This window comes from Pseudophryne corroboree, chromosome 3 (genome assembly GCF_028390025.1).
Source record: "Pseudophryne corroboree isolate aPseCor3 chromosome 3, aPseCor3.hap2, whole genome shotgun sequence".
Lineage (NCBI taxonomy): Eukaryota > Metazoa > Chordata > Amphibia > Anura > Myobatrachidae > Pseudophryne > Pseudophryne corroboree.
In genome coordinates, this window is record NC_086446.1 from 693,732,061 (window position 1) to 693,757,111 (window position 25,051).

Sequence of the window (25,051 nt, forward strand, 5' to 3'; positions counted from 1 at the left end):
TTAGGGTTAGGCTGCAGTTAGGGTAAAATAATACTGTCAACATGCATAATGTGAACATATTGAACGTGTTGACGTTAGGTCCGCGTTGACATTGTGACTGTTGATATGTCAATATGTTGAATGTTCCGAGCAGGTTGACACTCTGATGGTCGCAATCATATACAAGATCAGTGTAAAACATAAGAGTAAAACATTTAACAAATTAGACCATTAAAAAATAAATAAAAATAGCCATATGCTGAAAAGCAAATGACTGTTTGTTCTGCAGAACACCTCAAGCTTAATTTGAAAGAAAAAAAAAATCCTTACTTCTTTTTATACATAAAGTTAAAGATGAAGAAATAAAAAGGCTAACTTGTGAGCCGCAGAGAATCGTGCTGAGTTTCTCATCACCTCTGGAAATTCAAATACTGCAACCGTAAGAAGAATTCTGAGGTATTCCCGCGCTGCCGACACAAGATAACATTGTGCGTCTTTCCCGAGATTTCTCCACTGGGTTTAATTAGATACCTCTGTGCTTAGCAGAGGAGTTTCTGTGTACCCAGTAATAGAATATAAAGATTGCCTCTTCAACAAGAATGTTTTTATAGGTCAGAAATGATATACAATGTTTGCATTCTGAAGTCTGTTTTAATGGGGGGGGGGGGGGGGGAATAAAATAAAAACATCAGAGTAAGCATATCATCATGTTATTTTACATTCCTGCTACACTATTTGCAACTTAAATATCCTGACTATCTCCCAGGAGGTTTTACAATTAAAACAAGAAAATCAGCACATAATTACGCTAAATACTCTACAGGATTAATTCTGTGGCTAATTAACAATATGATTATTGTGGATTGTGATTACGAAGAGATGTTTTTTTTTCTTGACTTTCTTTGTTTTACAGATGATTGCCTTAGTTATTTTCATAGCATGGCATAGAAAAGGGTGATAAGTAAAATCTGGTGTATCCTTTAACAGCAGGACAACATTGCCTATGTAGAAAATTGTTTAGAAATTGCTCTACGCGTGCAGCCATATTTATGTCACAGTCCGTCTTACAGTACATACCAAGTTTCTTATGGATGAAATGTCCACTTTTAGTGAGTTGTGTTTAGAAGTTCTGTTACTGTAAATTCATCCTACAGGTAGACTGGCAAATAGTAGATTTTACTATCACTATAGTAGTAAGTGAAACAGTATGAGCACAACTCCAAGATGTTTAAGTCAATTTCTCATATAGAAGCCTACACATTAGTGACACAATGTTCTTTTCTGCTGCTTTATCTTAGATGTCACCAATCCACCTCAAACTTAGTATTTCCAAAACAGAATTGATTATATTTCCACCGACCTATTGTTGTTACCAACTGATAACTCTGTCACTGTTGAGAACTTGACAATCAGTCCTACCCCACAAGCTGGCTGCCTAGGTGTCATCCTTGACTCTGAACTGTCCTTTGTTTCCCACATTCAATCTGTCTCAAAATCATGTTACATGCATTTAAAAAACAAATCCAAAATACAACCATGCCTTAAATACTCTAATCCATGCTCTCATTGTCTCCTGCATTGATTATTGCAGTAGTCTTCTTACTGGTCTTGCCAAAAAGAGACTCTCACCACTATAATCCATTCTGAATGCAGCTGCGAGGCTAATCTTCCTTGCTAGACATTCATCGTCTGCAGATCCACTCTGTCAGTCCCTACACTGGTTACCTGTGTTCTACCATATTCAATCTAAAATACTTTTACTCACACACAAGGCCGTTAACCAAACTACACCAATGTACATCTCTTCACTCCAAATCCAACCTCTTCGCTCTTCACAAAATCTACTTCTCTCATCCACACTCATTATTTGTACCTATTCACAATTGTGGAACTTTCTTTGGGCTGCACCCACTCTGTGTAATGCCCTTCCATGCACAATAAGACTCTCCTCTAGTTTCCAAACCTTCAAGCGTTCAATGAAAACTCACCTCTTCAGGCAAGCTTGTCAAATTCCAGAACCGCCCACATAATCTTCATACACTTTCAAATACATCCCCACTGTACAGCCCACACATAACCTCATATATTTTCTCTCACTTCACTTTCACATCCTTCTGATCCTTGGTCAAGATTGCTGTGGGAGCACATCATACAGCCCATCAAGAACTTTTGCAATCTACACAATTTGACCATTATGCATTAGGTTAGGTGGCACCTGGCCTTGTGTGTGTATCAATGTCTGTTTCAGAACAGAGTGTGAGCAGGGCCTTCCTACCTTTATGTTTTGTCTGTTATTACACAGTTTTGTTTTATCACTGTTGTTTTCCTACTGTAAAGCGCAACATATTTTGCTGCACTATATAAGAAACAGTCAATAATATACAAAATGAATAAGTGGTCAATCATTTAAACCATATAGAATACAATTAAAATAATAAAATGGGAAGCTTCCTCTTAGGGATGTACAGGTATACAAAGAGCATTCTGTCTTTAGGTCGACACTCATTAGGTCGACCACTATTGGTCCATATGCATTAGGTTGACATGGTCATTAGGTCGACATGGTCACTATGTCGACTTGGCAAAGGTCGACACATGAGATGGTCAACATGAGTTTTTCACTTTTTTAAATATTTTTTTTTTACTTTTTCATACCTTATGATCCACATGAACTACGATTGGGAATAGTGACCTTACCCGAAGCATGGTGAGCAAAGCGAGCCCTGCGAGGGTACACGGTGTGCTAATTTGGGTTCCTGGTCACTTTACAAACAAAACAACACCAAAATTATAAAAAAACTCATGTTAACCCTTTCCCATGTCAACCTAATGACCGTGTCGACCTATTTCAGGTGTCGACCTAGTCACTGTTGACCAATAGTGGTCGACCTAGTTACTGTTGACCTTATGATCCACACCCTATATAAAGCTTTGTGTTCTATCGACAGCGAGTTGAAAAGAAACCATACCAGCTCTCCCTTTACTAAATTCTGGGGCCTTGCCTGTTTTTACCCAGGGTTAGATAATCGTACTTTTGTTCTGTGGAGAACAGCTGGTATATCGGACATTTGGGATATATGAGACCCGGGAGGCACTATCCATACATTTGCTTTTAAAAGATGGATTCCACCTCTCACATAAACATTTTATTTAGAGATGAGCGGGTTCGGTTCCTCGGAATCCGAACCCGCCCGAACTTCAGCTTTTTTTACACGGGGCCGAGCAGGCTCGGATCCTCCCGCCTTGCTCAGTTAACCCGAGCGCGCCCGAACGTCATCATCCCGCTGTCGGATTCTCGCGAGGCTCGGATTCTATCGCGAGACTCGGATTCTATATAAGGAGCCGCGCGTCGCCGCCATTTTCACACGTGCATTGAGATTGATAGGGAGAGGACGTGGCTGGCGTCCTCTCCGTTTAGACTAGAGTACTAGAGAGAGACACAAATTTTGGGGAGCATATTATTAGGAGGAGTACTACTTGCTGCTGATAGTGTGACCAGTGACCACCAGTTTAATTAATCCGTTCTCTGCCTGATAAAAAACGATACACAGTGTGACACAGTCACATACCATATCTGTGCTCAGCCCAGTGTGCTGCATCATATGTAATACTGTATATCATTATCTGACTGTGCTGAGTGCTCACTGCTCACACAGCTTAATTGTGGGGGAGACTGGGGAGCAGTTATAGCAGGAGTACATATTTTAAGTACAGTGCACACTTTTGCTGCCAGAGTGCCACTGCCAGTGTGACTGACCAGTGACCACTGACCACCAGTATTGTGATTGTCTGCTGACCACCAGTATATTGTGATTGTCTGCCTGAAAAAGTTAAACACTCGTCGTGTGGTGTTTTTATAAACGCATTCTGCAGACAGTGTCCAGCAGGTCCGTCATTACATAATATATACCTGTCCGGCTGCAGTACTAGTGTGATATATATATATATTTTAATTTTATCTCATTATCATCCAGTCTATATTAGCAGCAGACACAGTACGGTAGTCCACGGCTGTAGCTACCTCTGTGTCGGCAGTCGCTCGTCCATCCATAATTGTATACCACCTACCCGTGTTTTTTTTTTTTTCTATCTTCTTGATACTAGTAGCTTACTTTAGGAGTCTGCAGTGCTGAGTCTGACAGACAGTGTCCAGCAGGTCCGTCATTACATAATATATACCTGTCCGGCTGCAGTACTAGTGATATATATATATATATATATATATATATATATTAATTTTATCTCATTATCATCCAGTCTATATTAGCAGCAGACACAGAACGGTAGTCCACGGCTGTAGCTACCTCTGTGTCGGCAGTCGCTCGTCCATCCATAATTGTATACCACCTACCCGTGGTTTTTTTTTTTCTATCTTCTTGATACTAGTAGCTTACTTTAGGAGTCTGCAGTGCTGACAGACAGTGTCCAGCAGGTCCGTCATTACATAATATATACCTGTCCGGCTGCAGTACTAGTGTGATATATATATATATTTTAATTTTATCTCATTATCATCCAGTCTATATTAGCAGCAGACACAGTACGGTAGTCCACGGCTGTAGCTACCCCTGTGTCGGCAGTCGCTCGTCCATCCATAATTGTATACCACCTACCCGTGGTTTTTTTTTTCTCTATCTTCTTGATACTAGTAGCTTACTTTAGGAGTCTGCAGTGCTGACAGTGTCCAGCAGGTCCGTCATTACATAATATATACCTATCCGGCTGCAGTACTAGTGTGATATATATATATATTTTAATTTTATCTCATTATCATCCAGTCTATATTAGCAGCAGACACAGTACGGTAGTCCACGGCTGTAGCTACCTCTGTGTCGGCAGTCGCTCGTCATCCATAAGTATACTAGTATCCATCCATCTCCATTGTTTACCTGAGGTGCCTTTTAGTTGTGCCTATTAAAATATGGAGAACAAAAATGTTGAGGTTCCAAAAATAGGGAAAGATCAAGATCGACTTCCACCTCGTGCTGAAGCTGCTGCCACTAGTCATGGCCGAGACGATGAAATGCCAGCAACGTCGTCTGCCAAGGCCGATGCCCAATGTCATAGTACAGAGCATGTAAAATCCAAAACACCAAATATCAGTAAAAAAAGGACTCAAAAATCTAAAATAAAATTGTCGGAGGAGAAGCGTAAACTTGCCAATATGCCATTTACCACACGGAGTGGCAAGGAACGGCTGAGGCCCTGGCCTATGTTCATGGCTAGTGGTTCAGCTTCACATGAGGATGGAAGCACTCAGCCTCTCGCTAGAAAAATGAAAAGACTTAAGCTGGCAAAAGCACAGCAAAGAACTGTGCGTTCTTCGAAATCCCAAATCCACAAGGAGAGTCCAATTGTGTCGGTTGCGATGCCTGACCTTCCCAACACTGGACGTGAAGAGCATGCGCCTTCCACCATTTGCACGCCCCCTGCAAGTGCTGGAAGGAGCACCCGCAGTCCAGTTCCTGATAGTCAGATTGAAGATGTCAGTGTTGAAGTACACCAGGATGAGGAGGATATGGGTGTTGCTGGCGCTGGGGAGGAAATTGACAAGGAGGATTCTGATGGTGAGGTGGTTTGTTTAAGTCAGGCACCCGGTGGGATACCTGTTGTCCGTGGGAGGAATATGGCCATTGACATGCCTGGTGAAAATACCAAAAAAATCAGCTCTTCGGTGTGGAAGTATTTCAACAGAAATGCGGACAACATTTGTCAAGCCGTGTGTTGCCTTTGTCAAGCTGTAATAAGTAGGTGTAAGGACGTTAACCACCTCGGAACATCCTCCCTTATACGTCACCTGCAGCGCATTCATAATAAGTCAGTGACAAGTTCAAAAACTTTGGGTGACAGCGGAAGCAGTCCACTGACCAGTAAATCCCTTCCTCTTGTAACCAAGCTCACGCAAACCACCCCACCAACTCCCTCAGTGTCAATTTCCTCCTTCCCCAGGAATGCCAATAGTCCTGCAGGCCATGTCACTGGCAATTCTGACGATTCCTCTCCTGCCTGGGATTCCTCCGATGCATCCTTGCGTGTAACGCCTACTGCTGCTGGCGCTGCTGTTGTTGCTGCTGGGAGTCGATGGTCATCCCAGAGGGGAAGTCGGAAGACCACTTGTACTACTTCCAGTAAGCAATTGACTGTCCAACAGTCCTTTGCGAGGAAGATGAAATATCACAGCAGTCATCCTGTTGCAAAGCGGATAACTGAGGCCTTGGCATCCTGGGTGGTGAGAAACGTGGTTCCGGTATCCATCATTACTGCAGAGGCAACTATAGACTTGATTGAGGTACTGTGTCCCCGGTACCAAATACCATCTAGGTTCCATTTCTCTAGGCAGGCGATACCGAAAATGTACACAGACCTCAGAAAAAGAGTCACCAGTGTCCTAAAAAATGCAGCTGTACCCAATGTCCACTTAACCACGGACATGTGGACAAGTGGAGCAGGGCAGGGTCAGGACTATATGACTGTGACAGCCCACTGGGTAGATGTATGGACTCCCGCCGCAAGAACAGCAGCGGCGGCACCAGTAGCAGCATCTCGCAAACGCCAACTCTTTCCTAGGCAGGCTACGCTTTGTATCACCGGTTTCCAGAATACGCACACAGCTGAAAACCTCTTACGGCAACTGAGGAAGATCATCGCGGAATGGCTTACCCCAATTGGACTCTCCTGTGGATTTGTGGCATCGGACAACGCCAGCAATATTGTGTGTGCATTAAATATGGGCAAATTCCAGCACGTCCCATGTTTTGCACATACCTTGAATTTGGTGGTGCAGAATTATTTAAAAAACGAGAGGGGCGTGCAAGAGATGCTGTCGGTGGCCAGAAGAATTGCGGGACACTTTCGGCGTACAGGCACCACGTACAGAAGACTGGAGCACCACCAAAAACGCCTGAACCTGCCCTGCCATCATCTTAAGCAAGAAGTGGTAACGAGGTGGAATTCAACCCTATATATCAGGGCTGGCCAAACCGGTCCTCGAGATCTACCAACAGTTCACATTTTCCAGGCCACCTAGCTGGTGCACAGGTGTAGTCATTACTAATTAGGATGTGCTGCATTCATTCCTAACTGACAATTCTACAGATCTCCAGGAGACCTGGAAAACATGAACTGTTGGTAGATCTCGAGGACCGGTTTGGCCAGCCCTGCTATATATGCTTCAGAGGTTGGAGGAGCAGCAAAAGGCCATTCAAGCCTATACAATTGAGCACGATATAGGAGGTGGAATGCACCTGTCTCAAGCGCAGTGGAGAATGATTTCAACGTTGTGCAAGGTTCTGCTGCCCTTTGAACTTGCCACACGTGAAGTCAGTTCAGACACTGCCAGCCTGAGTCAGGTCATTCCCCTCATCAGGCTTTTGCAGAAGAAGCTGGAGACATTGAAGGAGGAGCTAACACGGAGCGATTCCGCTAGGCATGTGGGACTTGTGGATGGAGCCCTTAATTCGCTTAACAAGGATTCACGGGTGGTCAATCTGTTGAAATCAGAGCACTACATTTTGGCCACCGTGCTCGATCCTAGATTTAAAACCTACCTTGGATCTCTCTTTCCGGCAGACACAAGTCTGCTGGGGTTCAAAGACCTGCTGGTGAGAAAATTGTCAAGTCAAGCGGAACGCGACCTGTCAACATCTCCTCCTTCACATTCTCCCGCAACTGGGGGTGCGAGGAAAAGGCTCAGAATTCCGAGCCCACCCGCTGGCGGTGATGCAGGGCAGTCTGGAGCGACTGCTGATGCTGACATCTGGTCCGGACTGAAGGACCTGACAACGATTACGGACATGTCGTCTACTGTCACTGCATATGATTCTCTCCCCATTGAAAGAATGGTGGAGGATTGTATGATTGAACGCATCCAAGTAGGCACGTCAGACAGTCCGTACTTATACTGGCAGGAAAAAGAGGCAATTTGGAGGCCCTTGCACAAACTGGCTTTATTCTACCTAAGTTGCCCTCCCACAAGTGTGTACTCCGAAAGAGTGTTTAGTGCCGCCGCTCACCTTGTCAGCAATCGGCGTACGAGGTTACTTCCAGAAAATGTGGAGAAGATGATGTTCATTAAAATGAATTATAATCAATTCCTCCGTGGAGACATTGACCAGCAGCAATTGCCTCCACAAAGTACACAGGGAGCTGAGATGGTGGATTCCAGTGGGGACGAATTGATAATCTGTGAGGAGCGGGATGTACACGGTGATATATCGGAGGATGATGATGAGGTGGACATCTTGCCTCTGTAGAGCCAGTTTGTGCAAGGAGAGATTAATTGCTTCTTTTTCGGTGGTGGTCCAAACCAACCGGTCATTTCAGTCACAGTCGTGTGGCAGACCCTGTCACTGAAATGATGGGTTGGTTAAAGTGTGCATGTCCTGTTTATACAACATAAGGGTGGGTGGGAGGGCCCAACGACAATTCCATCTTGCACCTCTTTTTTCTTTCATTTTTCTTTGCGTCATGTGCTGTTTGGGGAGTGTTTTTTGGAAGGGCCATCCTGCGTGACACTGCATTGCCACTCCTAGATGGGCCAGGTGTTTGTGTCGGCCACTAGGGTCGCTTAGCTTACTCACACAGCTACCTCATTGCGCCTCTTTTTTTCTTTGCGTCATGTGCTGTTTGGGGAGTGTTTTTTGGAAGGGCCATCCTGCGTGACACTGCAGTGCCACTCCTAGATGGGCCAGGTGTTTGTGTCGGCCACTAGGGTCGCTTAGCTTACTCACACAGCTACCTCATTGCGCCTCTTTTTTTCTTTGCGTCATGTGCTGTTTGGGGAGTGTTTTTTGGAAGGGCCATCCTGCGTGACACTGCAGTGCCACTCCTAGATGCGCCAGGTGTTTGTGTCGGCCACTAGGGTCGCTTAGCTTACTCACACAGCTACCTCATTGCGCCTCTTTTTTTCTTTGCGTCATGTGCTGTTTGGGGAGTGTTTTTTGGAAGGGCCACCCTGCGTGACACTGCAGTGCCACTCCTAGATAGGCCAGGTGTTTGTGTCGGCCAGCGACCTCAGTGCAAATTTTAGGACTAAAAATAATATTGTGAGGTGTGAGGTGTTCAGAATAGACTGAAAATGAGTGGAAATTATGGTTTTTGAGGTTAATAATACTTTGGGATCAAAATGACCCCCAAATTCTATGATTTAAGCAGTTTTTTAGTGTTTTTTGAAAAAAACACCCGAATCCAAAACACACCCGAATCCGACAAAAAAAATTCAGTGAAGTTTTGCCAAAACGCGGTCGAACCCAAAACACGGCCCCGGAACCGAACCCAAAACCAAAACACAAAACCCGAAAAATTTCAAGTGCACATCTCTAATTTTATTTTCATGTTCTTGCAAGCCAGACACTTTGCAAAGACCAAACCTCTGGCTATGGCACCTGATCAAGTTGGAGACCCAATACTTAGATATTTGTATTCTTCTCTAGTTGCCCCTCAGAAAGATGCCTTGTGGAGCCGCTCTTATTCGAAATGGGCTACTGTATACAATCCATCGATTCCCCTGATGTCTGTTTGCAACACTGTGAGACCACTTTAAAACACCTACACTATGCTGCCTTACAAGAGGGAAAGTACAACTCAAAACAATTCATAGAGCATACAGTATATTTCTCAGGTGCAGAGAAAGCATTTAATCCCAGAGGAATCGGGCTTTAGCCCGAAGGGTACTCCTCAGAGGGCTTCCTTCTTTCACTATTTCTGGGTATGCAGCAAGATTAGGATATTTTGGGATAAAGTAGTTTTGTAAATCAATTAGTCTCTTTGCACTTCCTCATTTTTAACTATGGGACTTAGGCCCTGAAAGTAAAAGTATTATATCTGTGCTTAATGTTATTCTTAAGGTAGTAAAAAAAATGTATATTCCACAATTGGATTAGCAAAGCTCCTCCGACTTTATTCAGGGTCAAAAATATACTTTTTTGTATTCTCTATTTTGGACGTCAGGCCGCATTGCCAGATGTGGAAAGAGGCGTTATCTGCTTTTATAGAAAATGGGATCTCTATGAATCCACTGGATTCTCAGAAAAACTTTTCCAAATGAAATGGGCACCGTTACTGGCAAACATAAAGCCCTCACAGATCTGGCCTACCCGATGATATTGTCTTCCTAGTCGAAAACATGCAGGGTGCCCAATACATACCAAATAAGCTCAGCACAAATGCAGCAAAGATTGGCTTAGAAATAAATGAAAAAAACAAGTAAATTTTTACTGGAACTACGTCTGTGCAGCAAAACCTAGATGGAAACATCAATGGACAATAGATAGCCGCTACAAGTGACATCACAAGTCATATAGGTTGTGCCACAGTTGCCTTTGCATCTCTGGAAAACAGGACATTTTCATTGACACAAAAATTAAGGTATTCAATGCACAATAACTTTATGGTTCAAAATCATGGACAAGCCTTAAAAACGACCTAACAAGGCTGGAATGTTTCCAAGTGAGGTACAGTACTCACAAAACATACTACAAGTAAAACTAACAGATTGCTGGAGAAATGAAAACATCCGATAACTATGCCTAGACCAACCCACTATTGAATCCTTTATTAAATGACATTTGAAGTGGTTCAGACATGTCTGCAGAATGCAGCCTAAATGAATACCATACCAGTGCATAAATAATATATGTCTGGATGGATGGAAAATAGCATGTGATGCGCAAAAGAAAACATGGCTAAGGCAAGTTGCCCAAGACCTTCAACTATTGCATTTCCATATTGATGATGCCAAGCAGTCCGCCCTAAATCGAACCCAGTGGCGTGTGATTATTAGAGATTCCCTGCCTTTGGCTGTCACAGTGCCGACAAGCTTACCCTATTGGCGCTAACGACAATTCAGTCACTGGCGCACTGGCTTGAGAGACAGAAAGTAGTTGGCTTAACAGACATGGAGATGCTGGTGAGACAGAATGAACCTTGCTGGAGAGACAGAAGAAGGCTTGCAGCAGCTGAAAGACACTGGGGGATTATAGCTGCAGAAACCTTGGGGAATGAGGCTGGAGAGACACAAGGGGGATGTGGTTGAAGAGTAATAGGAGGAGGGGCTGGCGATTATCTACAACTGGCAGGATTACTGGCACATTACTTGCACCTCTGCCCCCTCAGCTGTGCAACTGTGCTTGTGCCTTGAGGAGGGGGGTCACCTCCATCTATTTCGCCTTCAGGCATCTGGTATGAACTTGCTGGCCCTGTGTCTGTCTGAAATATTACGTACACTACATTTTGAGGCAGAATATGGGAGTTAGGCGGTAGGTTCTGAGATTAAGGAATTGGCGTAATTTCTGTGAGTTTGCCACTAAATTTAAAGTGGTAATCATCAGTTATAAGACCAGTTTTGCATTATTGAGAGCTCACCAAATTAACACTGGTTCCGCAATCTCGGAAGTTATTAAAGAACCCCTTTTAGATTAGTAAGTGCTATTTATGCCCTCTTTATGGTCTGACCACACTGATTCTAAAATCAAACATTCGAAACTTCGTATTGAAATCCTACATTTGCCCCCCCCCCCCCCTGCAAAATAGTGCACCATTAGCACAACGTTACTTTGTTTGCTTATGAAGGGATAAAAAGAGATGTTTCAATATAAGTTACGATTACAATATAAGTTATTTTTCTATAGTTGAAATCGTGGAATTTAAAAACATTCAACAATTAATTTAGCTAGTATCACACATGTCATATCAGTGGATGTGACACACTGTACATGTACATCATAACTTACATATTCACTATCGGACAAGAATTGTTCATCATCAATCATATGCCCTCAATGTTTTGTATAGATTTATGCCATACATATGGCAAGCAACTTTTGGACCTGATAATGGATCATTCTGTGCTGTCATATTTAAGGTAATATAATAAATGGTGATAAACCATGGATTATCTCCTGAGAATATTTTGCAATCATTAGTGACTAAGGCAGTGGCGTAACTAGAAATTATTGTCCCCCAAGCCAAAACATTCTCTGGCGCCCTCCCCTACCCATACTTGGCACTAGTAAAGCGATGAATCTGCGCGCGCCGAAGTAGAGTGCCGCAAAAGGGGCGTGGCCTTGCTGAAATGGGTGTGGTTTGCATAAAGGGGCGTGGCATTGCAGGAAAAGACTACCTTATACCCCAGTTTTGCAACCTGCACGCCCAGGCGTTGGCCACCACAGGAAAAAAAAATTATCCTGATTCATGCCCCTTACATTATTAGTCATTTTTCTCCTTTTAGTAATGCCCAGTATACATTATGCCACACACCGCTGTGCCCGTTATACATTATGCCACACACTGCAATACCCCATAGACATTATACCTCATACCACAATGCCCGTGATATAGTATACCACACACCGTCATGCCTGTGACACATTATGATACACACCGCAATGTCCGTGATACATTATGCCACAGACTGCAATGACCCTGAGACATTATACCACATACCACAATGCCCATGATATAATATACCACACACTGTAATGCCTGTGACACATACCGCAATGCCCGTTATACCCTATGGCACATACCGCAATGCCCGTTATACATTATGCCACACACTGCAACGCCCCTGAGACATTATACCACATACCACAATGCCCGTGATATAGTATACCACACACAGTAATGCCTGTGACACATTATGACACACACACTACAATGTCCGTGATATATTATGCCCCACACCGCAATGCCCATTACACATTAAGTCCTACAGTAAGGCTTCTAATTACTTTTACATTACCTGCACGTTGCCAGGGGTTTCATGCTCTTGGTTCCATGCATGGTGCCAGGGGTTTTCATGCTCAGGGTGTCATGCTCGTTGCCAGGGGTTTCATGCACTGGGTGTCATGCTCGTTGCCAGGGGTTTCATGCTGTTGGTTCCATGCACAGTGCCAGAGGTTTTCATGGTCAGGGTGTCATGCTCGTTGCCAGGGGTTTCATGTGGTGTTATGCTTGTTGCCAGAGGTATCATGTGCTGGGTTTCAAGCTTGTTGCCAGGGGTTAACATTCGTTGCCAGGGGTTTCATGCACTGGGTGTCATGCACGTTGCTATGGGGTAATGCTTGTTGCCAGGGATTTCATGAGCTGGGTGTTGTGCTTGTAACCAGGGGGTAATGCTTGTTGCTAGGCCTGTGCTCACAGTGCCACATATGTCCCTAGTGCCAGATATTCCCCACAGTGCCAGATATACATATGCCCCCAGTGCCCCATATGCCCCCCCAGTGCCAGGTACACATATACCCCCAGTGCCAAACATGCCCCCCCAGTGCCAGGTACAGATATACCCCCCAGTGCCAAACATGCCCCCCCCCAGGGCCTGGTACACATATACCCCCAGTGCCAAACAAGCCCCCTCAGTGCCAGGTACAAACCCCCAGTGTCAAACATCCCCTCCCCCCCAGGCTCCCCCGCTGGTGTTTTGGGAAGGACACGGAGGGCACAGTGCGCTCCTCTCCTGTGTGTCCCTCCTGTGTCTCCGGCGGCAGCGGTGTGTCTGTCAAATGAAGTGCTGCTTCGTGAGCCAATCAGAGCTCACGAACGGGCACTTCATTTAACAGACACGACGCTGCCGCCGGAGACCCAGGAGGGACACACATGAGAGGTGCGCACTGTTACCTCCCTGTCCTTCCCAAAACAGCCACACTAGGGGGCCGCAGTCACTGCGGTCGCTTGGAGGCGCAGGGTGGTGCCACCCGCAGCCCTGCACCTCTAAGTGACCACAGTGGCTGCGGGCCCCTAGTTACGCCAGTGGACTAAGGGGTCTACTTGCTAAACATTGAATGGAGATAAAGTGAACAGAGATAGAGTACCAGCCAATCAGCTCCTAACTGCCATGTCACAGGCTGGTTTTGAATAGTGACAGGAGCTGATTGGCTGGTACTTTATCTCCGTCCACTTTATCTCCACCCAAGGCTTAGTAAATAGACCCCTAAGGGGCATACTGTATGTATCAAAGCTTACAGAGAGATAAAGTAATAACCAATCAGGTCCTAGCTGTCCTCAGGTCCTAGTTGGCAGTTTACAGACAGTTTACAGATTAAGGCTCTCATTATAAAGCCTTGGAGAGTGATAAATAGCACGGTAAAAAAGGACTTAAATGTCATGTTACAAGCTGTGTTTGAAAAATGACAGGGAGCTGATTGGCTGGAACTTTATCACCGTGCTATTTATAACTTTCCAAGACTTGATAAATGGGAGCCCCATGCCTGTAACATGTCAGTTAGAAGCTGGTTGGTTGGTAAATTATCACCATGCAATTTATCACTCTCCAAGGCTTGATAAATCTGGGCCTGTGTTTGAAAAATGCCAGTTAAGATCTGAGTGGATGGTACTCTATCCCTCTCCACTTTATCTCTTTGCAAGCTTTAATACATACTTGTATGCCCCTAAATTTCTATTCTTGTCACATTGTTGGTAAAAATAAAATATCATCAGTATAAGGGGTAATGCTACTGTATATAGGGGGTCATTCTGAGTTGTTCGCTCGTTGCCGATTTTCGCTATACTGCGATTAGTCGCTTACTGCGCATGCGCAAGGTTCGCATAGCGCATACGCTTAGTTATTTTACACAAAAGTTAGGTATTTTACTCACGGCGTAACAAAGTTTTTTCATCGTTCTGGTGATCGGAGTGTGATTGACAGGAAGTGGGTGTTTCTGGGCGGAAACTGACCGTTTTCTGGGAGTGTGCGGAAAAACGCAGGCGTTTCAGGGAAAAACGCGGGAGTGGCTGGAGAAACGGGGGAGTGTCTGGCCGAACGCTGGGTGTGTTTGTGACGTCAAACCAGGAACGAAACTGACTGAAGTGATCGCAATGTAGGAGTAAGTCTCGAGCTACTCAGAAACTGCTAAGAATTTTATATTCGCAATTCTGCTAATCTTTCGTTCGCAATTCTGCTAAGCTAAGATACTCTCCTAGAGGGCGGCGGCTTAGCGTGTGCAATGCTGCTAAAAGCAGCTAGCGAGCGAACAACTCGGAATGAGGGCCATAAAACAAAATCCTGGGATTATGGTAAAATCCTCCAGATCACAAGGTTAAAGGTCTCTAAGAACACCAGTGACGGATATGTACTGTAGAATTAAGTACTTGGAAACACATCTAACTGAACACAGCTGAATAATGAAATAGATAATGAAAATGTTGCAAAATATGTAGTGTAAAATAAGAAACAAGTGCAAATACCTTAATACTATAAGCTAAGAAAAACACCCCTACAGTATACACCCTCTTGCAACTCTTTATTAAACACATTGCTTCATCATTGCAGGTTTTCTCCAAGGTTTATAGGTCACTCAGTTGTCCATTAGCCTTGAAAGTACTGTATAACAAAATTTGTTCTCTATACACAGTCAGTGGCGGTTTTAGGGGCGGGTTAGCAGCGTGGCCACAGTCACCCTGCTGCAGGAATGACTGGGTCTCTGCACCACATACTCCAGCCTCAGGTAATTAATTAGTGGGAAGGGTGGGTAACGACAGGTTGCATGTGCTGCCAGTGGGGGTGGTGGGTTTGCAAGTTTAGGGTGTTGTGAGTGGGGTTGGGGATTCTTGCAAATTGTGGGGGCTGCCGACAGTGGGGGGGGGGGGCAGTGTCACTGGTTGTGGGTGCTGATGACAGAGGAGGGATGGGGTCGTTGGTTGTGCTGGGAACCACAAGCAGAGAGGACACAGCAGGGAGGGATATAAAATATCCCTATGCTGCATGTAAGTGGCAGCTTGAAGAGAGTATTGGGTGCTCTACATGCACAGTTTACCATTATAGGGACCCAAAGGGTGGCAGCAGGGCATCATCCAGGACAGCAGCCTGGGCACCACATGCCACCCACTGCCTTCAAGTCACCCACTGCCTTCCATGTCACCCACTATTACTGTGTAGCATAATGTATAAAAGGGGCTCTACCTGGTGTAACATGTATTAGGGGCTTACCTGACATAACGTGTATAAAAGGGATCTATCTGGTGTAATGTGCAAAAAGGGACTCTACCTGCCGTAATGTGTATAAGGGGCTCTAACTGCAGTTATGTGAATAAATGGGGCTCTACCTAGTGTAATTGTATAAGTGGCTCTACCTGGTGTAACATTTATAAAAGGGGCGCTACCTGTTGTAATGTGTTTAAGGGACTCTACATGGCATTATGTGTATAAGGGGCTCTACCTGGCATAACTTTTATAAAAGGAGCTCTACCTTGTGTAATACGTATAAGGGGCTCTACTTGACATAATGTATATAAGGGGCTCTACTTGGCACCAAGTGATTTGTTAATTTATCTCTAGCATTCTGCATTTATTCGATTGTGTAGATGAATTGTGCTTCCTTACCGTACCATAGATATCAATGAGCTTTGTTTAAAAAGTTTATAATTTAGAAGTTGATAATATGCGTTGACATATTTTAGCAACAGTGCCTAAAATGTTGAATAGTCCAGTATTTTTGAAATTTTACCTGATTATAAATTGTTAATTTGAACAGTAAACACTCAAAATAGATAATTTCTATTAAACATTACTAATTTGAAAGATATACACTTAATAACCAAAGACACAGTTTAAAGTTCTGAAATAAGTTATTCTGCATTTCCTTATCTACAAGTTTCACAAGGGTCTAGATGTTTCTTAAATGGTGGAGATGTATTAAACCTTCTAAAGAGAAAAAGTCAAAGTGTTGCTCTTAGCAACCATTCAGGTTCTGGCTATCATTTTATAAAATATATTCGATAAATGATAGCTAGAATATGATTAGTAGATATGGGGAACCACCACTTATCCTCTTTAGAAGGTTTGATACATCTCCTCCATGGAGTTTTAATTTAAGGGTTTAATTGAAGGGTTACACAACCAGTAACCAATCGGACTGAGACATTTTCAGAGCAATGGTGTTGTGGTTTCAGAAATATAAATGTAGTAAATTAAAATGGTAAATATCATCTGCGTATATTTACTCACTTCTTTATTATTTGTTTCATACTTTTTTTTATCCTCCAGTTTATACAAATGTTCATGATATCATTTATAACAAATAGCGCTTCTGGCGAGTGAATAATGTTACACAATGATTCAGCCATGCCCTTTAGCAGGGAAACTTGATTTAAGTTCTACAGTAGATGGAATTATCACAAGCTTGCTGTTTTAGCATATTAAAAGGTCAAATTTAAATAAGCTCTGGTCGAGCTACAAAGCTTTCCATGGTATAGAAAAAATTAAACACTTGTGTGATTAGTTTATGTTCATTCTTGAACTATATTATCTTGTTTGTGTATTGTCTTGAGCACGAAGCATTGTTACTTGCTATGCAAATTGTGCTTTTATTTCCATTGTAAAGTGACTTGATGAAATTGTTTTGTTTTTACATTGGTAGAGATGCGTGTGAGGCATCTATATTTCAGTATGCGGAAGGGAAAATAATTTGATATGCAGGAAATCAGTATTTATGCATTTGTAATCAGACTCAAGGGAAGTCTATTTTCTTGTATCGTATGAAAGAGAAAAATAGTCCTTTTGTTTAAGTAGATCCTTCTGAAAATGGCAACCGGGTTGCCACATAAAAAGTCAGGTTATCCAAGTTTTGCATAATTCCTAAGAATCAAATAGAAGTATAGTAGAAAACTGAATGTTATTTTCTCTCATAGGGGAATATTTATCAAACCTATTAAAGAGGACAAGTGGAGGTGTTAGCCAAGGCGATTCTAGACCATGTGCTGCCCATGGCAAGAATTATTTGCCCTTCCCCCACTCAAATGCTCACTTCCCCATAGCCTCACACACTCACTGCCCTCATAGCCTCACATGCTTACTGCCCCATAGCCTCACACACACACTGCCCCCAAAGCCTCACACACTTACTACCCCGATAGCCTCACACACACACACTACCCCCATAGCCCAACATACTTTCTGCCCCCATAGTCTCACACACACACTGCCCCCACACTGCCTCACACACTTACTGCCCATATAGTCGCACACACACACTGCTTGTTTAATATATTAGTAATGTGTTATTACTCATGGAACAGTATATACATGGTATAATGATGGATTACACAGGACAGCTGCAGTAGGGTGTATTAATATAATGGGAGTTATAGCTGGTATTACAGATGTGAATGCTATAATGGTACATTGTATAATGGCTGATTACAGGTGCACCGAGTTGTATTAGTATAATCTAATGGGTGACCTCACCAGTGAAGAGAGTGCCTCTCCCTGCCCTCTGTTGGAGAAGATGTACTCAGCTTTTCCTGACCAGAGCCTGCCCCTCCTGCAGAAAGGCACAGCTGCAGGGCTCAGAAGCAAGGGCGGGCTAGGGGCAGCACATGAGTCAGACCAGAGATCAGACACCCAGCACAGATCTCTCCTTCACATGGTAAACTGCGGTGTGGGCTGGGAGCGGAAGAAAGAACGATCCTGGGTCGCATCTAAGCCAGAAGCTGGGCCACTGTACCACCATCAGCTCGGGCTATGCTCTTCTAGGCTACAGTGCTCTGGTCGATGGCCCTGCCAGCCCATACTTTGAGCCAACCAATCAGATTATGGCTCTCATTTTATAGAATGCTGTAGATAAATTATAGAAATAATCTGTTTGTTTTCTATGAATGTGTCCTCTTTAGAGCATTGATAAATTTAACATATAAAATAGTTAAAAATTAGAGATGAGCGTATTCGGTTCCCTGAGAACCGAACCCCCCCGAACATCCCATTCCGAGCTCGGCTTGGGACTTCCCACCAGACTCGGAAACCAGAACAAGGCAAAACGTCATCATCCCACTGTCGGATTCTCGCGGGTTTTGGATCCCATATAAACAGCCGCGTGTCACTGCCATTTTCACTCCAGACTTGGAGAGTGAGGGAGACAGACCTCTGTCTCTCTGTGGGTGGTGGCATCGGGTTGGGTTAGTGTGTGCTCTGCAGGGGTGCTGCTGCAGTCACTGTGGTGTACATGTGCTGTATTAGGGGTGCTGTCCTGGCTGTCACTGGTGTTTCATGTGCTGTTACGACCGGGTGCTGCAGTTGTACATGGGTGTTGCTGTCCTGGCAGTCACTGTGTTGTACAGGGTGCAGGGGTACTGTCCTCCTCCTGTATGCTGTACAATATAATGGTGCTGCTGGCCCTGTATGTTGTAAAAAGTCAGGGGTGCAGTTGTTAAAAATGAAAAGCACACTGATCCTGTATGCTGTAAAATATAGGGGTGCTGCTGGCTCTGTATGTTGTAAAAATTCAGGGGTGCTGTTGTTAAATATTAAAAGCACACTGCTGTATGCTGTAAAATGTAGGGGTGCTGTTGTTTAAATAACATTACACTGGGCCAGTATGCTATTAAAATTCAGGGGTGCAGTTGTTAAAAATTAAAAGCACACTGCTCCTGTATGCTGTAAAATATAGGGGTGCTGCTGTTCAAATAACATTACACTGGCCATGTATGCTGTAAGTATACTGGGGTGCTGTGAAAATAAAGGGGCACTGTTCTGTGTGCTGTAATAATAAAGGGGTGCTGTCCTGTGAAATGGAGAACAACAATTTGGAAGAAAAAATAGTGGAAGATCAAGAACCACTTCCAGTTCCTAGTGCTGAAGTGCTGAAGCTGCTGCCACCAGTCATGACATTGACAGTGCAATTCCATCAACGTCGTCTGCTAAGGCCGATGCCCAATGTAATAGAGGGCATGTAATATCCAAGAAGCAAAAATTAATAATCAGAAGAAAAAAAAATTATCTGATGAGAAACATAAAAAATTGGCAATATGTCCTTCATGACACGAAGTGGCAAGGAAAGGCTAAGGCCTTGGTCTATGTTCATGACTGGTGGCTCAGCTTCTCATGAGGATGGAAGCCATCCTACCTTTTGAAAAATTAGAAAAATTAAGCTTGTTAAAGCACAGGAAAATACAGTTGTGCGTTCAAAGATATCACGAATCCCCAAGGAGAGTCCAAATGTGTCCTCAGTTGCGATGTCTAGGCCTTCCCAGACTGTATGGAAAGAGGAGGCTGCTACCACCATTTGCATGCCCCCTGCAAGTGCTGGGAAGAGCACTGCCAGTCCAGTTGCTGATTTTAAGATTGAGGATGTCACTGTAGACGTACCCCAGGATGAGGAGGAAATAGGTGTTGCTGGCGCTGAGGTGGAAGTTGACTATGAGGATTCTGATGGTGATGTGGTTTGTTTGAATAAGGCACTAGTGTAGACAGTTGTTGTCCGTGGGATGAGAAAGCCCATTGTCATGCATGAGTAAAATACCAAAAAAGCCACCTCTTCGGTGTGGAATTATTTCTCCACAAATCCGGACAACAGCTGTGTGTTGCTCTTGTCAATCTATAATAAGTAGGGGTTAGGATGTTAACCACCTAGGAACATCCTCCCTTATACTTCACCTGCAGTGCATTCATCAGAAGTCATTGTCAAGTACAGAAACTTTGGGTAAGAGTGTAAGCAGTCCACTGACACCTAAATCCCTTCTTCCTATTGTACCCAAGCTCCTGCAAGCCACACCACCAACTCCCTCAACATCAATTTCCTCCTCAGTCAGAAACGTCAGTAGTCCTGCAGACCATGTGACTGGCATGACAGACATGTTTTCTCCTAACCGGGATTCCTCCGGAGGATCCTTGAGTGGTATGCCTACTGCTGCTGCTGCCGCTGCTATTATTGCCGCTGGGAGTCGATCGTCATCCCAGAGGGGAAGTCGGAAGACCACTTGTACTACTTCAACTAAGAAATTGACTTTGCAAGGAAGATGAAATATGACAGCAGTCAGCCTGTTGAAAAGCGGATTACTGAGGCCATAACAACTATGCTGGTGTTAGACGTGCGTCCGGTATCCGCCATTAGTGCAGTTGGATTTACACAGTTGATGGACGTACTCTGTCCCCGGTACCAAATCCCATCTAGATTCCACTTCACTAGGAAAGCAATTCCCGGACAGTACAGGGACATTAAGAAAAGTGTCCTCAGTGTCCTGAAAAATGCGGTTGTACCCAACATATGCTTAACCACAGACATGTGAACAAGTGGAGCAGGGCAAACTAAGGACTACATGACTGTGACAGCCCACTGGGTGGATGTATTGCCTGCTGCAGCAACAACAGCAGTGCACCAGTAGCAACATCTCACAAACGCAAACTCGTTCCTAGGCAGGCTACGATGTGTATCACTGGTTTCCGTAAGAGGCATACTGCTGACAACCTCTTACAGAAACCGAGGGACATCATCGTAGAATGGCTTACCCCAATTAAACTCTCCTGGAGATTTGTAATATCAGAGAACGCCACCAATATTGTGCATGCATTACAACTGGGCAAATTCCAGCATGTCCTATGTTTTACACATACAATTAATTTGGTGGTGCAGAACTTTTTGAAAAATGACAGGGGCGTGCAGGAAATGCTGTCGGTGGCCAAAAAATTTACGGACCACTTTCAACATTCAGTCACTGCGTGCCGAAGACTGGAGTGCCAGCAAACAATCCTGAACCTGCCCTGCAATCACCTGAAGCAAGAGGTGGTAACAATGTGGAATTCAACACTCTATATGCTTCAGAGGATGGATTAGCAGCAAAAGGCCATTCAAGCCTATACATCCACCTACAATATAGGCAAAGGAGTGGGAATGCACCTGACTCAAGCACAGTGGAGAATTATTTCTGTGTTGTGCAAGGTTCTCCAACTCATCGAACCTGCCACACGTGTAGTCAGTTCAGACTCTACCAGCTTGAGTCAAGTCATTCCCCACATCAGGCTTTTGCAGAAGCAGCTGGAGAAATTGAAGGAGGAGCTAAGATGGAGCTATTCCGCAAAGTATGTGGGACTTGTGGATGGAGCTCTTCATTCGCTTTGCCGGGATTCAAGGGTTGTCAATCTGTTGAAATCAGAGCACTACATTTTGGCCACTGTGCTCTATCCTAGGTTTTAAGTCTACATTGTATCTGTCTTTCGAGCAGACACAAGTCTGCAGAGGTGCAAAGACCTGCTGGTGAGAAAATTGTCAACTCAAGAGGAACGTGACCAATCAACAGCTCCTCCTTCATTTTCTCCTGCAACTGGGGCTGCGAAGAAAAGGATAACATTTCCAAGCCCACCCGCTGGTGGTGATGCAGGGCAGTCAGGAGCAAGTGTTGACATCCAGTCCGGACTGAAGGAGCTGCCAACAAATACTGACATGTCTACTGTCACTGCATATGATGCAGTCACCATCAAATGAATGGTGGAGGATTATATCGGTGACAGCATCCAAGTAGGCATGTCTGACAGTTCGTATGTATACTGGCAGGAAAAAGAGGCCATTTGGAGGTCCTTGCACAAACTGGCTTTATTTTACCTAAGTTGCCCCTCTCCCCCCCCCCCCCCCCTTCAGTGTGTACTCTGAAAGAGTATTTAGTGCAGCCGGTAACCTTGTCAGTGATCGGCGTAGGAGGTTACTTCCACAAAATGAGTAGAAGATGATGTTCATCAAAATGAATGACAGTATAAATTCCTCCAGGAAGACTTTTACAAGCAATTGCCTCCAGAAAGTACACAGGAACCTGTGTTGGTGGATTCCAGTGGGGACGAATTAATACTCTGTGAGAATGAGGATGAACACACTTCAAGGGGTGAGGAATCGGAGGACGAGGATGAGGACGAGGATGACATCTTACCTCTGTAGAGCCGATTTGTGCAAGGACAGAGTAATTGCTTCTTTTTTGGTGGGGGGATTAATTGCTTCTTTTTTTGTGGGGGCCCAAACAAACCAATCATTTCAGCCACAGTTGTGTGTCAGACCCTGTCGCCGAAACGATTGGTTTGTTAAAGTGTGCATGTCCTGTTTATACAACAAAAGGGTGGGTGGGAGCGGCTTCAAGGACAATTCCATCATGCACCTCTGGTTTTTTCTTTGCATTATGTGCTCTTTGTGCCTAGTTTTTACAACTGCCACCCTGTCTGCCTCTGCAGTGCCACTCCTAGATGGACCAGGTGTTTGTGCCGCCCACATGTGTCACTTAGCTTAGTCATCCAACGACCTCGATGCACCTCTTTTTTTTCCTTTGCATTATGTGCTCTTTGGGCCTAGTTTTTAAAACTGCCATCCTGTCTGACACTGCAGTGCCGCTCCTAGATGTGCCAGGTGTTTGTGCCGCCCGCTTGTGTCACTTAGCTTAGTCATCCAGCGACCTCGGTGCAACCTTTTGGCCAAAAACAATATTGTGAGGTGTTCAGAATAGACTGGAAATGAGTGGAACTGAATGTTATTGAGGCTAATAATACCGTAGGATCAAAATTACCCCCAAATTCTGTGATTTTAGCTGTTTTTATGTTTTTTTCAAAAATCATCCAGATCCAAAACCAAACCCAAAACCTGAAAGGTTGGTTTTCGCAAACCAATCCAGATCCAAAACACGAGTGGGGATCCAGATCCAAAACCAAAACACGAAAAGTGTCCGCCACACATCTCTATTAAAAATCAAGTCAAATTGCACCAATGTTGTTCCAATAAGAATTCCTGTGTATTTCCTCAGGAATTGGATAGTGCTCCCTCTAAGATGAATGGCTGCACACTTTGGTTCCCCTGACTATGGATCCATTTGATCCAATTTGAGGTTCTGCAAACCACCAGCTTTAGGGAGCCACCCCTCCCCCACATGAACACTACATACATAAATCGTTTAACCTGCCTTGAGATTTTTGCTGCCGGGTCAGCTCATTGTACGAAAGGAGGCTTCAGCGTCTGCAGGAGTGGAACAGCCAGGGGCGTTGCACAGACAAAAGGGGTAAGGTCCCCTGTGTTAAGTGACCCCCCCCCCCCCCCCCCACAAAAGGGCTTAATCCGGCCTTAGAAATATGCACTTCAGGTTATATGTTAACACAGCCTCAACATAATACATATTCTCTTTACTTCTGGACCTCAGCTATCAATAGAATAAATCCTTCAATATAAATCAAAAGAGATGCCTCCAATCGTGTATTAGAGGAAAATATCACAGTTATTGAGGACCATCACACATAAACAGCTTGCAGAAAAGAATAAACAGAGCAGAATGTCTCTGTACCAGAGCCTAACTGCATAAAGACATATCAAGGTAAATACTCAGCATTGCAGATGTGAACCCATGCCAACGACATGTAGTGCACCAAGATCAGCCACTGGTCTGGAGGTCCTCTCCCTGGCAGCACCATACCAATGCATTTCAACTTCGCAGAGTCTTTGTCAAGGCTGGCAGTATTGGATTCTCCGTTTTTTTGTAAATTTAGTACATGTTCTGTATGCAATGCATGCTTTAGTGAAATCATGGATTACAACATTTTGTCAATTAACTGACGTATATTATATTGTGCTATGTTTTCATAAACTCAGTTAATTCAAGTTAGTTTGTAGCCTGGTTTATAAAGGTGCTTCTATTATGAGCAATAACCTTGCAATACAATTATGTATATAGTACAATCTAAAATAAATTTGCATTTTTATGTATTCATAGCGCATCGTGTTATGAAGGATGGTTGTTAAAAATAGAGCTTCTAGTATTTACATTATTCACGAAGGACGGGTGAAACAACCCTCTTGTCTATCAAGTTCTGTATGAATTTGAAATCTGTTAATTCAAGGAGACGACTAAATTGCTGTGTGGTCTACATCAATATGATCTCTCGGGAATATTAAATTAGCTCCTGACCCCATGCACAATGTTAGTAATGCCCTGGACTGGTTCCAATGTATAGAAGGACAATCTCTAGGTCAACAGTCATTAGGTTGGCACTAACAAAAGGTCAACATGCATTAGGTCGACATTTAAAAATGTTGACAGGTACAAAAGGTGGACAGGTTCAAAAGGTTGTTATGGCATTGATTGACACCATCCCTATGGTTAACGATTGGGAATAGTAACCTGTGCCAAGTGTAGCGGTTGTGGAACGAGCCACCTTGTTCCTTGTGCTCTGATGGGGAAAACAAAACAAGTCGTGTCTACCTTTTTTGTGTTGACCATTTCCCGTGTTAACCATTTCATGTGTTGACCTTTTGTACCTGTCAACCTTTTCCTGTGTCGACTTTTTGTCAGTGACCTAATACATAATGACTTTTTATCAGTGTTGACCTAATGCATGTTGACATCA